Genomic DNA, 13,190 nt, shown 5'->3' on the forward strand with positions numbered 1-13,190 from the left:
TCAGGCTGTTCTCAAACTCCCAACCTCAGGTAATTTGCCTGCCTCGGCCTCCCAAAGTGCTGGGATTACAGGCATGAGCCACTGTACCTGGCCCCTCTGATGGTTTTCTACAGCCCTTGGAATTCAAACTAGACTTCTTCCATAGTCCTTCAGGACCCCCAGTATCCATGGCTCTTTCCTCCCTGCTCTTCCTGCTCTAGCCACTCCAGTCTCCCCACAGAGCAAGCTCTTCCTGCCTCAGGGCCTTTGCACTTGCTGTTTCTGCTCTGTGGAACACCCTTCCCCTACTTCTTAGCATGGTTGGGTCCACATCCATCAGGTCTCAACACAAATGACACCTCAGAGACAAGATCCCTGACCACCTTATCCAAAATCACTCTCTTGGCCGGTGGTGGCTCACACCTCTAATCCCAGCACTTTGGGAGGCCGAGGATCGCTTAAGGTCAGGAGTTCAAGACCAGCCTGGCCAACATGGTGAAACCATGTCTCTACTAAAATACAAAAATTATCCAGTGTTTATGGTGGGTGCCTGTAATCCTGGCTATTCGGTAGGCTGATGCAGGAGAATCACTTGAACCTGAGAGGTGGAGGTTGCAGTGAGCCGGGATCCTACCACTACACTTCAGCCTGGGCAACAGAGCAAGTCTCCATCTCAAAAAACAAAAAGAAAACAAAATCACTTTCCCACCTCCAGTTACTCTGTTATGTCCCCCTTTTACTTTATTGTATTTATACTTTCACAACATTTGCCATAATGTGAAACAACTTCCTTTTTACATTCATTTTCCCCCTCTAGAATGGAAACCCTTGAGAACAGGGACCTTCTCCCTGTGATTTACTGTTAAAGCTCCAGTGCCTGCAAGAATGCCAGGCACACGGAGGACACCTAACAAAGAGAGAACGATTAAATCAGTGAAACTCAGGTATTCTTTTTTGTTTTTGTTTTTTGAGACAGTCTCACTCTGTCACCAGGCTTGGGTGCAGTGGCATGATCTCGGCTCACTGCAGCCTCCGCCTCCTGGGTTCAAGCAATTCTCCTGCCTCAGCCTCCTGAGTAGCTGGGACTACAGGCACGTGCCACCACGCCCAGCTAATTTTTTTTTTTTTTTGGTATTTTATTAGAGATACGGTTTCACCATGTTGGCCAGGATGGTCTTGATCTCTTGACCTCGTGATTTGCCTGCCTTGGCCTCCCAAAGTGCTGGGATTACAGGCATGAGCCATCGTGTCCGGTGAAACTCACGTATTCTATTAGGTACTTCATTCAACTTAATTCTCACAAGAATCTTAGAAACTTGGTATTATGTCCATTTTGAGGTGAGGAAACTGAAGCTCGGGGAGATTATGTGACTGTAAGTCATGGTAACTGGAAGGAAGCCTGAGACTGTGTGACCCTAGAGGTAAAAGGGCTGTGGGAATGATTGTGAGGGTCTCTGCCAGCATGGCCACTCAGCTGAGCCCAGGCTGGTGAGGGGGGACATGCACAAGGAGAAGAGCCAGGGCCGAGGAGAGTCCACTCCAGAGTAGAAGCTTCCTCTGGGGCTCAGCTGAGGGCAGCAGAGGAACCGCTCCAGGGCCTGGGGACAGGACGCAGCATGCTGTGTGTAGGTGGTAGATGGAGCGGATAGTGTGCTGGGGACCTCCATGCAGGCCTGGCACCTTGCCTGCCAGGGCAGGGATAAGGATTTGAGTGTAGGGGCAGGTAGGGGGAGTCTCCACCTCCCTCTACAGTCTGCATCTACCTTTCACGCCCCCTCCTGCCTGTCAAACTCCTGCCTCCTGGCTCTGGCATTCAAAGCCTGACACAACCCAGCCTTGCTGCCTTTCCCTTCTCCTCTACCGCCGTGGTCTCTGACACCCTGGAGAAGTCCCTGCCCAATGTGCCTTCAGTCATGTCTTGTCACTTTTTCCATCCATCCTTTGTGTGTATTTATTTATTTATGAGACAGGGTCTCACTCTATCACCCAGGCTGGAGTACAGTGGCATAATCAGGGTTTACTGCAACCTTGACCCCCCAGGCTCAATTCATCCTCTCACTTCAGCCTCCCAAGTAGCTGGGACTGTAGGTGCATGCCACCACACCCACCTAATTTTTGTATTTTCTGTAGAGATGAAGTTTAGCCATGTTATCCAGGTTGGTCTTTAACTCTTTGGGCTCCAATGATCCTCCTGTCTCTACCTCCCAAAGTGCTGGGATTACAGGTGTGAGCCACTGCACCTGGCCTGTGTGTGTGTTTTTAAAATATTCTATGTAGAAACAGGGTCTCAGGCCTTGGGTCTCACTGTGTTTCCCAGGCTGGTCTCGAACTCCCGGCTTCCGGTTATCATCCCACCTTGGCCTCCCAAAGCGCAGGGATTGAAAGTGTGAGCCACTGTGCTGGCCTCTAACCCATCCACTGAAGCCCAGTACCTGTGCTGCCTCCTCCAGGAAGGGCTCTCAGGTTAGTGTTTGTGCAGCAGTTGTTTTCAGGTCTGAGGATCCCTGCCAGGCTGTCAGCACCCTGTGCCACCTTCAGCACCCATCACATGGCTGGCACAAAGCCACTCAGTAAGTATCCTGTTGCTTCCCCTTATCTATGGACCCCAGGTGAACCCAGCATTCTGAGTTCCTGGGCCTCTGGTTCTTACTCAGGTACCCACTGGGTGCCTCCAAGCCTGAAATCTCCACCTGACATAGGGACGGGATGTATGGGGTGCAAGATGCTGTTGCTAACCACAGTCCTCAACCGCAGACACCTCATGGCCAGTAAGACCCCAAGACACTCATGGCTTGGGAACAATGATGGCTGGATCCAATCAAGACAGGTTACTGGCCTTTGTTAACTCACATGGGTCACACCTCATCAGCCAATCACAGGAGCTCCCTCCTCCTATATTTCCATATCAGGGTCTCTTACGGGGCCCTGACCTGATTAAAGCTTCAGGCTGAGGCCGGACTGTTTCCAGACTCTCCCCATTCTCCCCGCAGGATTTCAGAACCACAGTTTCCTTTCTAGCCTTGCTACCATCCCATTACTGGCACCTCCATTTCTTCCTGTCCCTCCCCTCTCCTTCCCTCCAAACCAAGCAGTCTGATCAGAAGGATGTGTAGGGGTGAGCTCCTGAGATGTCAGCCTGGCCCTGTGTGAAGAGAAGCTGGGGTGTGAGGATCCTGCTAGGTGCAGCCAAGCCAGCCTTCAGCAGCAGCAACTACAGCAGCAACACCTCCTTTCCCTTCTCCACAACCTCAGGCTCCCAAGCAGGCGCCCAGATCCTGTATAGTTCCTGCTGCGCTGCTGTGTGTGTGTGCATGTGTGTGTATGCTGCCCAGGTTCCCTGCCCTGACCCACCACACTTCTCCCAGGAAGGGATGGAGGGGAGGGAGGGGTAGAGAGGATGGCCGGCAGGAGTCTTCTCATCTCCCTCACCAGCATACTGGAAGTAGACAAACTTAGGTGGAGCCTTAATGGGTCCCCAAAGAACTCCACCTTCTGCTCTGGGTTAGCAGGTGGGTGGGCTTAGGAGGCCAAGAAAGGGAATAGGGTGCCAGGGCCAGGCCTCTGTACATGTAGATGTTATGTGAACAGCATGCAAAGTAGATGCAAATGTTATGCAAAGTAGAGCTTTCTTTTTCTAGTCAACAGCTCTGAGGTGCTCTGAAATGGGCTGAAGAGGGGCCCAGAACCCAAGGGAAGGTGTGGAGGTGAGGGCAGGTATCATCACTGCTTTGTCAAGAGGTTGCTACATTCAAGCAGTACCTACTTGTGTGCCTAGCACCTGGCTGGGCCTGATTCAGCTTCTGTCCTTGAAGATTCAGGCACACAGGGAAGTCAAAGGCATAAGGGGCAGATCCATCTCTACAGCATGTTGGCTGAAGGCCTTTAAGAGGCATTTGTCTATTAAATGGCATATGAGACCAGAGAGCAGAATGGCTAAATTCTCCTGTTCTGGCTTCAGCCAGGCCTGGGTTTGATTCCCAGCCCTACCACTTAATGGTAGATCTTGGGCAAGGCACATCACCTCTGGAAGTTTCTGTTTACTTACTCATAAATTAAGAACAGTGATAGTACCAATCTATGGGGTGGCACTTGATGACATGTATGTGTGACATGCATGGATCAGAGCAAAACGCCTGGCCCTGGGTAAAGATTCCATAAATGGGAGTTATGATTTTGACCTCCACCCCCACCCTTCTACCTGCCCTGTTCAGCTCCTTCAGCTCTCAGAGCCTAAAATGCCATAACTAACTGCAGTTCAGGTAAGAGTCCAGGCCTCTGCCCGAGGGCAGGGACTGCATTTGGTTTTCTCTTTCCTCACCCCCACCCTGGACCCTGGAGGGTCACTCAACTGATTGAATGAATGATAAATGAATGGTCTCAACTCTTCAGGCAGGCAATGGGGGAGGGCTCATCTTGAGACCTTTGAGCAACTCTTAGAGTAACCAGAGGTGGGGAGTTAAGAGTCCTGAGATGAGGAGGATTGCAGCAGACGGTTTAGTGAACAAGGACTGGGTGGGTCTCTTCCCATTGACTTCCACCCCTTCCAAAAGCCCTCCAAACAAAGGTGTGTGGGGGAGTGGTGGTTGATGGGAGGAGGAACTTCTACCCTCAGCAAATGAAAACAAAGCCCCGGAGGCAGGGTGGAAAGGCCAGGCTGCCTGTTGAGGACCATTCTGGTACTAAGAGGCAGGTGTTTTGGGGGTGGGTGGAGTAGCAACAACCCCCACAATAACAACTGACATTTATAGAGCACCTACTCCTCCCCAGGCTCTATGCTAGACACTTCCACCTTACATCATCCTCAAACCTCACAATGACTATCTGGATTATCATCCCATCGTTTTCTTTTCAAATGCTTGAGGAAATTCATCTAGATGTTTGCCCAAGGTCACTTAGCTAGTAAATAACAGTACCAGCATTTCAACCCTGGCTTCTTGCTCCATAGCTTTGCCCTTAACCTCTTAAGCTGGGCCTCCAAGGCTCCCAACGACTGACCTGGGTTCAAATCCTGCCGGTCTCAGCACGCTTCTATTACTCTACCTCACCCACACATCCAGTTCATCTGTTAAAATATCTCACTAAGCCAGCACCTCTCCACCATCATCTTCCCCTGGCGGTCCCAGCCCCCAGCCCCTCCTCCCAGGTCTCCCTGCTTGATCCTTTGCCTCCCATTGGTCTACAGGGTAGTCAGAGGGATCTTTAAAATATTTAAGTCAGCCCTCCCAGCTTAAAACCCACCGAAGGCTGCCATGGATGGCACTTTGCATAAACCCTGATCCCTCAGGGGGCCTACAAGGCCCAGCCCCATAGGCATTCCCTTTGGGCTTACAAAGGTCTTCCCTGACACCTTCTAGAGGTGAGTTCTTTACAGCCTTGGAGCCTCGGTGCCAGCTGTGCCCTCTGCCTGGCATGCTCTGCCCCCTCTCCTTTGCTTGGCTGGCTCTTCCTGGTCTTTCAGACCCCAGCTCAGATGTCTCCTCCTCAGAGGCCTCCCCTGACAACAATAGCTCATATGGACCCCTCCCTGAAGTCAGTCTCACATGACCTATTTTCATGTCCTCATGGCTCCTCACGCTCTCTGAAGTTATCTTGGTCAACTATTTGTTTACTACAACGGAACTAGAATGAAAGTTCTAGGAGGCTGGGGACAAGCCTGTTTGTGCTCTGGTGTTCCCATGGTCTAAATAGTGCCTTGCATGTAGTAGGCACTCAGTACACATCTGAACAGTAGGTAGTTGGTGTGACCTGGATCAAAAAGTCCCAGCCTCAGTTTCCTTTTTTTGTTGGGCTCTGGCTGCTCTCAGCCTCCCAGGGAGGCTCCGGATGAGATCAGAGATGGCAAAACACTCTCTCCGGGAGAGGGAGGGCACGGCGCCCGCCTGGGGATGAGGTCAGTGCAGCAGGCACCTCTCTTCAGTGCAGGAGGCAAGCAGAGCCGCAAAGATCATCTTGGCCAGACCCCTGCCCATGGAATCCCAGACTGGCAGGGCAGGGCAGGGCAAGGCGCGCGACCCCTTTCCCTGGTGGGCGCGCGGGGCCTCCTCTTCCCCTCCCCGGGGAGGCAGGTGGAGCTGCGTCCTCATCTTTGTTCCCATCTGGAGCGCGTTTGGCGCGGCGTGGCGGGGGCGGGGCTGCGCCCCCGCGGTGCCCGGAGAGACGGGCCCGCCCGCTTATCTGATCTGCGGCTAATTGAAACTCCCTGCTCGCGAAGGTCAGCTCGGTCCCCTGACAGCTGCCGAGCCGAGCCGGGCCGGATGGAAAACCCGGGCTGTGCAGGGCCCGGCGGGGCGCTGGGGGGAGGGGTTGTGGGGGGCTGCCTCTGCGGCAAAGTAGACAAAGGCGGCCCCTCCCTCCCTGTGCGCGCTGCTGGGGGTCGCCAGAGGTAGCGGCCTTCGCCCTCACCCTGCAGGGTGTTCCAGCCGGGGTCACGTGGCCTAAGACTACAGAGGAGGGGGGGCGCCCTTAATCCCTACGTGCCCGCCCATCCCGCTCCCACGCCGGGGCCCCGTCTGGGGTCTCTGGGAGAGTCACCCCCAACTTCCTGCCCCCACCCCGCCTCCACGCCCCGGCTCTGAGACTTCCTGCCTCCCCGGCTCCGGGCAGCTCTGGCTGTGGGAAGCTGGCGGGGTAGGGGCGGCCCGATCCCCTCCCTCTGTGCACTCGACAGGGCGCCGGGGGTCCGGGAGGAAGTGTGCACGGTGGGGGGCACGGCTCGGCCACGAAGCCGCCATCCGGTGGGTCAGGTGCGGCCTCAGCCTGGGAGGGCGGGCGGGTAGGCCTCTTGCTAATGGTGCTGGGACGGGCGGGGGGATGGTAGCCGGGGAGCCTCTGGGAGCCCCGTTTCCAGGGTTCCTGGTGCGAACGTGGCGAGCTGTGGAGACTACAACGCCTCTCGCCGCGCCCCAGGCGGGCCCAGGCCCTAAGCTGCCGGTACGCGCCTCCCACTAGCCGCCTGTGCGCCTAGGCTGAGGTGCTAGGGAGCTCCCGAGGTGGAACTCTTAGCCTCTGGGCTAAGCGCGCGCCCCTAATCAAAGTCTTTAGGGCCTCGGCTTTCATAGCCAGGAAGAAATAACTGCAACCACAGATTTTCAGAACCACGTGCCAAACACCATAAGAGTTGAACGTATTTTGCGTCAATTAAGCCTCACAACAGTTCCATTTTGCTGATGAGGAAGCTGAGGCGCAGAGATGGTGACTTGGCCGAAGTCACATAGCTAGTAAGTTATCAAGGCGGGGCTCTGACTCCAAAGCCAGCGCTGTTAGCCTCGGATGGTCACGTCTTAGCAAGAGCTCCGCAGTTGTGTGCCAATATAGGTCGATTACCCAGGACATCCACGAATGCAGCAAGCCTCTTGACGGCGTCTTGCCGCACATGTTCTTGTCTTGGGGGTTGGGCACGTGTTTTGTGGTGCAGTCCCGCGTGTCAGACCCCGACAGAGGTATAGCCTAGCGCACTCGTGCCCAGGTGCGCCATTCGCGGTTGGGACCCGGCAGAGTCATATGGCGGGGGCCTGAGCCGCGAGCAGGGCGGAGCGGGGGCGGAGAACTCGGAGCTGAGTCCACGCGGGCCGCGGCGCCTGGGAGGCCGCAATCCCGGCGCCTGCAGCCGGTGAGGCGCGGGGTGACGCGCGGGGGCCCAGCTACCGTGACCTCCTCCGCGGTTGCCATGGAGACCGTGCACTATAAATAAAAAAAAAAAGGAGGAGGAATTTCAAACCCGTTTTCTACGGCGCTTGGCGGGAGGGGGGAGGAAAGCTCTCTTTGAATCGAGTTTCCCATTTCACCTTCCCAGGCGGCGGGAGCGCTTCCCCCGCAGCCCAGCCGGGAAATTGCCGCCCCTCACGCCGCGTGGCGCCCCCTGAGGAAGCTAATTAGCGCAGCCCAGGGAGCTGGAGACAGGGGGACCGAGCCCCGGGGGGCCAGGACCCGCCTCTTGTATTGGGGGGAAGCGCCTACAAATTGCCCCCCATCTCTCCCAGCGCTCATGCAGCCCAGCGCGGGCCGGGGCACGGGGCGCAGGCGGGAGGTCGCATCTGCAGCTTTGGCGCAATGAATCAGGCGCGGCCGCCGCCGCCGCCGCCGCCGCCGCCGCCGAGCGCGTCTGGCATCCGGAGTCTCCCGGGATCGAAAATAATTTGGGCAAAGCGGTGGGAGGTGTGTGCGCGCGCGCTCCGAGGGGAGGGCGGGGGAACAGGCCGGGCGGGGTGCGCGGGGCGGGGGGAGGTGCCATCCGACAGCCCCGCTGTGGTGAGAACAGAGTTGACACTTCTTTCCTTTCCACTTACTGCGGCAAGTACTGCGAGGAAGCTTAACCCTCTCGCTGCTTGGAGGGTTAGAGGCGCAGGGAGTGCCCTCCTGAGGGCGCGCCGGGACGGGGGGGGGGGTTCCAGGTGTGCAGACTCCTTTGGGATGGGCTATTGGGGTGGGCTGGAGTCAGCCCTCTAGCTCCTCAGATGAGCTCTCCTACCCGACATTTCTCAAGGCATCCTCCTGGGGCTTTCTTAATCCTTCCGTTTACCTTCCCAGCATTTGGCTAGTGTCAGCGCTGTGGCCTCAGTTTCCCCACTTATGCAAGAGGGTGGGGGTTCTTCCTGTCAGCTTCCCTGTCAGTCTGGTGACCCTGGTTTCGTGACCCCCTCTCTGACTTGATCCCTGGGCCTGGGCAGGGGTGAGCGCGTTAGGGCAGCGGGGTGCAGGAGTCAAAAACCTGACCCTTGTCTCCTGCCAGCGCTCTGGACGCTCTTCATCAAAATGGCTGGGTTCCTGTTTTTGCTTCTGAAGGCAGAAATGTCACCGCCGCTGCATTAAGCACGCTCGGCGGGAACTCGGTTTGGAGCGAGGAGCTGGCTCTCAGCCCTGCCAAGCTGCCTGCCGCAGGGGGGTGGGGATGGGCTGGCTGGCCAGCCTACCTGGCTGGGGTCAGCCTTTGTCTACGAGGGGCTCCCACCTTCCTGTTGCTCTAGCTTGACATGGCCCACTCCCCTAAACCGTGCTGGCTGCTTCCACTCTACTCAAGTTTGGGGGCCGGGGGGGTGGGGGAATTGAAGGGGAGGATCTGTTCAGACTCCTGTGCCCCTCTGACTTAGGGTTAGTAGGGAGGTGATTGGGCAGAACTCATTTCCTTCTCCCCACCCCCATAGTTGGCAACACCTTTGGAATTCAAGGATCATCTCCAGATAATGTTGCCCATTTGGTGAGGAAGGGGTAGTAGCCAGACCTCAGGGCATGCTCAGCCTTCTGACCTGAAGTTTCCCCAGGAGGGCTTGGGGGAGAGGGTGTATTCCACCTTTTCCTAGCTTCCTTCTGGCCAAGGGATCCTACCACCCCAGGAATTCTCAAATCCTGGTGCACAGCAGACCACTTGTCTTTGTGAGCATGCAGATGTGAAGAGCAGGGGGCAGGCCAGTGTGGAGAGTCTGATTTAGTGGGTCTGGAGTGGTCCTGTCATCTGTACCACTCATGAGACCTGAGGGAAGGCCCCTCTGCCCCTGCCCTCACTGAGCAGCATGTTGGAAGTCCCACAGAAATCGGAGGTCATGGGGTCTAGCAAGTCACTGAACAAAGGGAGATTGAGAGAGGGATCACTCAGTAAGGTAGGAACTTGGTGGCTGAGAGTGTGGGCTCTGGACTCAGGAGGATCAACCTTAAATCCTGGCTCTGCCTCTAATTGACTGCATGCTGGAAGGCAGATGACCCAAACTGAGCCTTGGTTTCCTCAACAGTAAAATGGAGGTAACACTGATAGTCCCTAACCCCACCAAAACAATGTATGGCTTCTATGGGACAGTGCATGGAAAGTGCTGGGTACGTTCAGGTACTTAGTAACTGCATGATACATGTGAGCCTCTGTCATCATTGCCATCACTATTAGAACTACTGGAACTCAGATTTATAGTTCTCACTTTAGTTTTTGGGTGGAGGAGAGTCTGGCCCAACTGGCTCTAGTTCTCCAAGTCTCGTCCTTTAGGGGTCCACCAGGTCCTAGGCAGGGGAGTGGATTAAGGGTCAGTCCCCTGGGTGTGGTCTCAACTGTGGCTCTCCACTCCCTACCCCAAGCTCTAGTGTCTTAGGTCTCTTTCACCCTTGGGTGCCCCCTCACAGCTCCATCTTGGAGCTACAGATGCCCACTGGGCACTGGTCTAGCTAGTACTTGAGGGCTTGCCCCTCCTACACCCATGTCCAGCTTCACTTCTCTCTGAAGCATCAGGTTCTGTGATGGTGGTAAAGGGTCCTGGGTAAATTAGGCCCCTGCACCCTGGATGGTGGAGGACCAGGAGTGTTGATGTTGAGCATGTGGGGGTGCAGGAATAGGACACCCAAATGAGAGCAGCCTTTGGAATGTGGAATCTCACTTCCCTCTTTGGAAAGACAGGTTGAGGGGAGCTGAGTGAGTACCTAGTACCAATGTGCACCTAGAATCTGGGGCTGATGTCTGTTTCATTCAGGATCTTTGAAACTGCTGGTTTCAGAATGCAGGAAGGACTTCCTGAAAACCAGGGCTAGCACTGGGGAGGATCCTGGGGCAGATGCCTTGATGGGAGCATTCTAATTTGACTTGGGGAAGGAGTGCCTGTCTACTTGAGGCTGCCAGGTGGCCTAGACTGAGATGACCTCCTAGATCTCCTTCTTGGGCTGTAGGCAGCAGAGGGCATCAGCTTTGGACCCTACTCTTCTCTCATGTGCTTGCACATCGGTCCATGCTCAGCCACACTGACCCAGATTCATACTAGCCCATATGTTCTCATGCCCCCATATGCACATTTATGTACATGCTAACCTACACATGCACACATACTATAACACTGCATGTACAACACATGTATACGCTTATGCATGCACAGGTCTACCTTTGGACACCCAGATGCACACATACTAACTTACACATGGGCACCCTGATGCACCCATGCGTACATTAACACTATGTACACACACACAGTAACAAATGCACACACATGGGCAAACCCACAGCTACTTGCTCTTCTATCAGTGAATTTGTGTGTATATGAACTGTGTCTCCCGTGAAGATAGGGGTATCTTTGTTCATTGTCAAGTGCCCCAAGAGAAGAGAGGTTTGTTCAACCTCAAAGCTCACATGCTTGGTACTTCAGAGGTGTACAATACAGTATTGTGTGGAATATATGAATAATTGTATAAGTGTATATAGAAATGAGTAACGTATGGTGAATAATAACCTTAATGGTAAATGCCACCACCATTTATTGAGTACGAGCTATGTGCCTAACCCTGTGCTACTGGTACCGTCTCATCTGAGCCTCATATCAACTTATGAGGCAAGTACTCTCATAATTTCTGCCTAGGCCTTTGGGAACTGAGGCTATGAGAAACAGTCATTACCTGAATTGGTTTGCCAATGTTCCCATAACAAAATACCGCAGACTGGGTGGCTTACAGTTCTGGAAACCAGATGTCCAAAATTAAGGTCTTGGTAGCACCCTTCTGAGGGCTCTGAAGGAAGAATCTGTTCAGGCCTCTTCCCTTGGTTTGTAGATGGCCACATTCTCCCTGCATCTCTTCACCTTGTCTTCACTCTGTGCGTATCTGTGTCCAAACTACCCCTGCTTATGAGGACACCAGTCATATTGATTAGGGCCCACACCAAATACCTCATTTTTTTTTTTTTTTGAAACAGAGTTTTGGTCTTGTTGCCCAGGCTGGAGTGCAGTGACGCGATATTGGTTCACTGCAACCTCCACCTCCTGGGTTCAAGCGATTCTCTTCTCTCAGCCTCCCGGGCAGCTGGGATTACAGACATGTACCACCACAGCCAGCTAATCGTGTAGTTTTAGTAGAGATGGGGTTTCTCCATGTTGGTCAGGCTGGTCTCGATTTCCTGACCTCAGGTGATCTGCCCACCTTGGGCACCCAAAGTGCTGGGATTATAGGCATGAGCCACCGCGCCCAGCCAAAGACCTAATTTTAACTTGAATTTCTTTGTAAAGACTCTATCCCCTGGCCAGGCGCAGTGTGTGTGTGTGTGTGTGTGTGTGTGTGTGTGTGTGTGTGTCTTGGTGGTTGCCATCTGATGCTATTATTTCCTGCTAGCAGGTGGGCATATAGAGCCTGCTTGCATGAAGGAGTTGGCCCCTATTCACCCTGGCTCGCTGGTGCACTGGAAGCTTTCATGCTCTTTCTGTCATGGCATGGGCACCCAGAGCCATCCGCCAGGAATGTGGTGGCCAATACTGACGAGCCAACACTGATAGGAGTGCCTAGAGGGGGACTTGGGGACCAGGGAGCTGCTGACTCCCCCTACTAGCCATTATCTCCAATGCTACAGCCTCATTTCAAAGGCTTAGCCTATTCAGGTGAGAAGCTGGAGCCATTTTGGAGGTTGGTAGGGGCAGTCACGAGGCCTCCCTGCATTAATTGGGGCAGCAAAGACATGGCAGGCCTATGCTGACCTTTGTCCATAGCCTGAACCTCTCCTTGTGCCGTACAGGAGGCAGGGAGGTTGGACCTCACCCCTCTTGCTCCTCTGAGCTTAGCTGGAGGCCTAAAAAAGAGCTCAGCTAAAGAGGGGAGACAAAACACCTGGTCGGATGGGGAGACGCAGCCTCAGTTCTAAGAGGAGCAGGGGCTTGGGAGAGATGGCTTCTGCCTTCTGGGAGTTTTCAGTCTGAAAAGTCCCAGACTCTCTAAGCCTCACTTTACTTGTCTAGGAAGTGGGGATGACAGTGTAGTCAGCTGTGAGGGTTCCAGGAGTTAACTGTGTGGAAGACCAGGGACTAGGATCGACATGGGTATCTTAAACCATGCATAGCCACAGCATTCAGGGGGATGATGATGATGATTATGGGTAATATTTACCGGGCACTTGCTAGACCTCAAGCTAAATGCTAAGTGCATTCTTTACCCAATTATCTCAGTTAATCCTTTCGTTTTTTTCTTCCTGGGATGGACTTTCGCTCTGTTGCCCAGGCGGGGGTACAGTGGTGAGATCTCGGCTCACTGTGACCTCCCCCCTCAAGTGATTTTCAAGTGGTTCAAGTGATTCTCCCTCCTTAACCTCCAGAGTAGCTGGGACTACAGGCATGTGCCCCTACGCCTAAGTAATTTTTTTTCTTTTTGAGATAAAATCTTGATTTGTCATTCAGGCTGGAGTGCAGTGGTGCGATCTCAGCTCACTGCAACCTCCGCCCCCCCCATGTTCAAATTATTCTCCTGCCTCAGCTTCCCAAGTAGCTGGGACT

The sequence above is a fragment of the Cebus imitator genome, unplaced genomic scaffold, assembly GCF_001604975.1.
Source record: "Cebus imitator isolate Cc_AM_T3 unplaced genomic scaffold, Cebus_imitator-1.0 Scaffold101, whole genome shotgun sequence".
Classification (NCBI taxonomy): Eukaryota; Metazoa; Chordata; class Mammalia; order Primates; family Cebidae; genus Cebus; species Cebus imitator.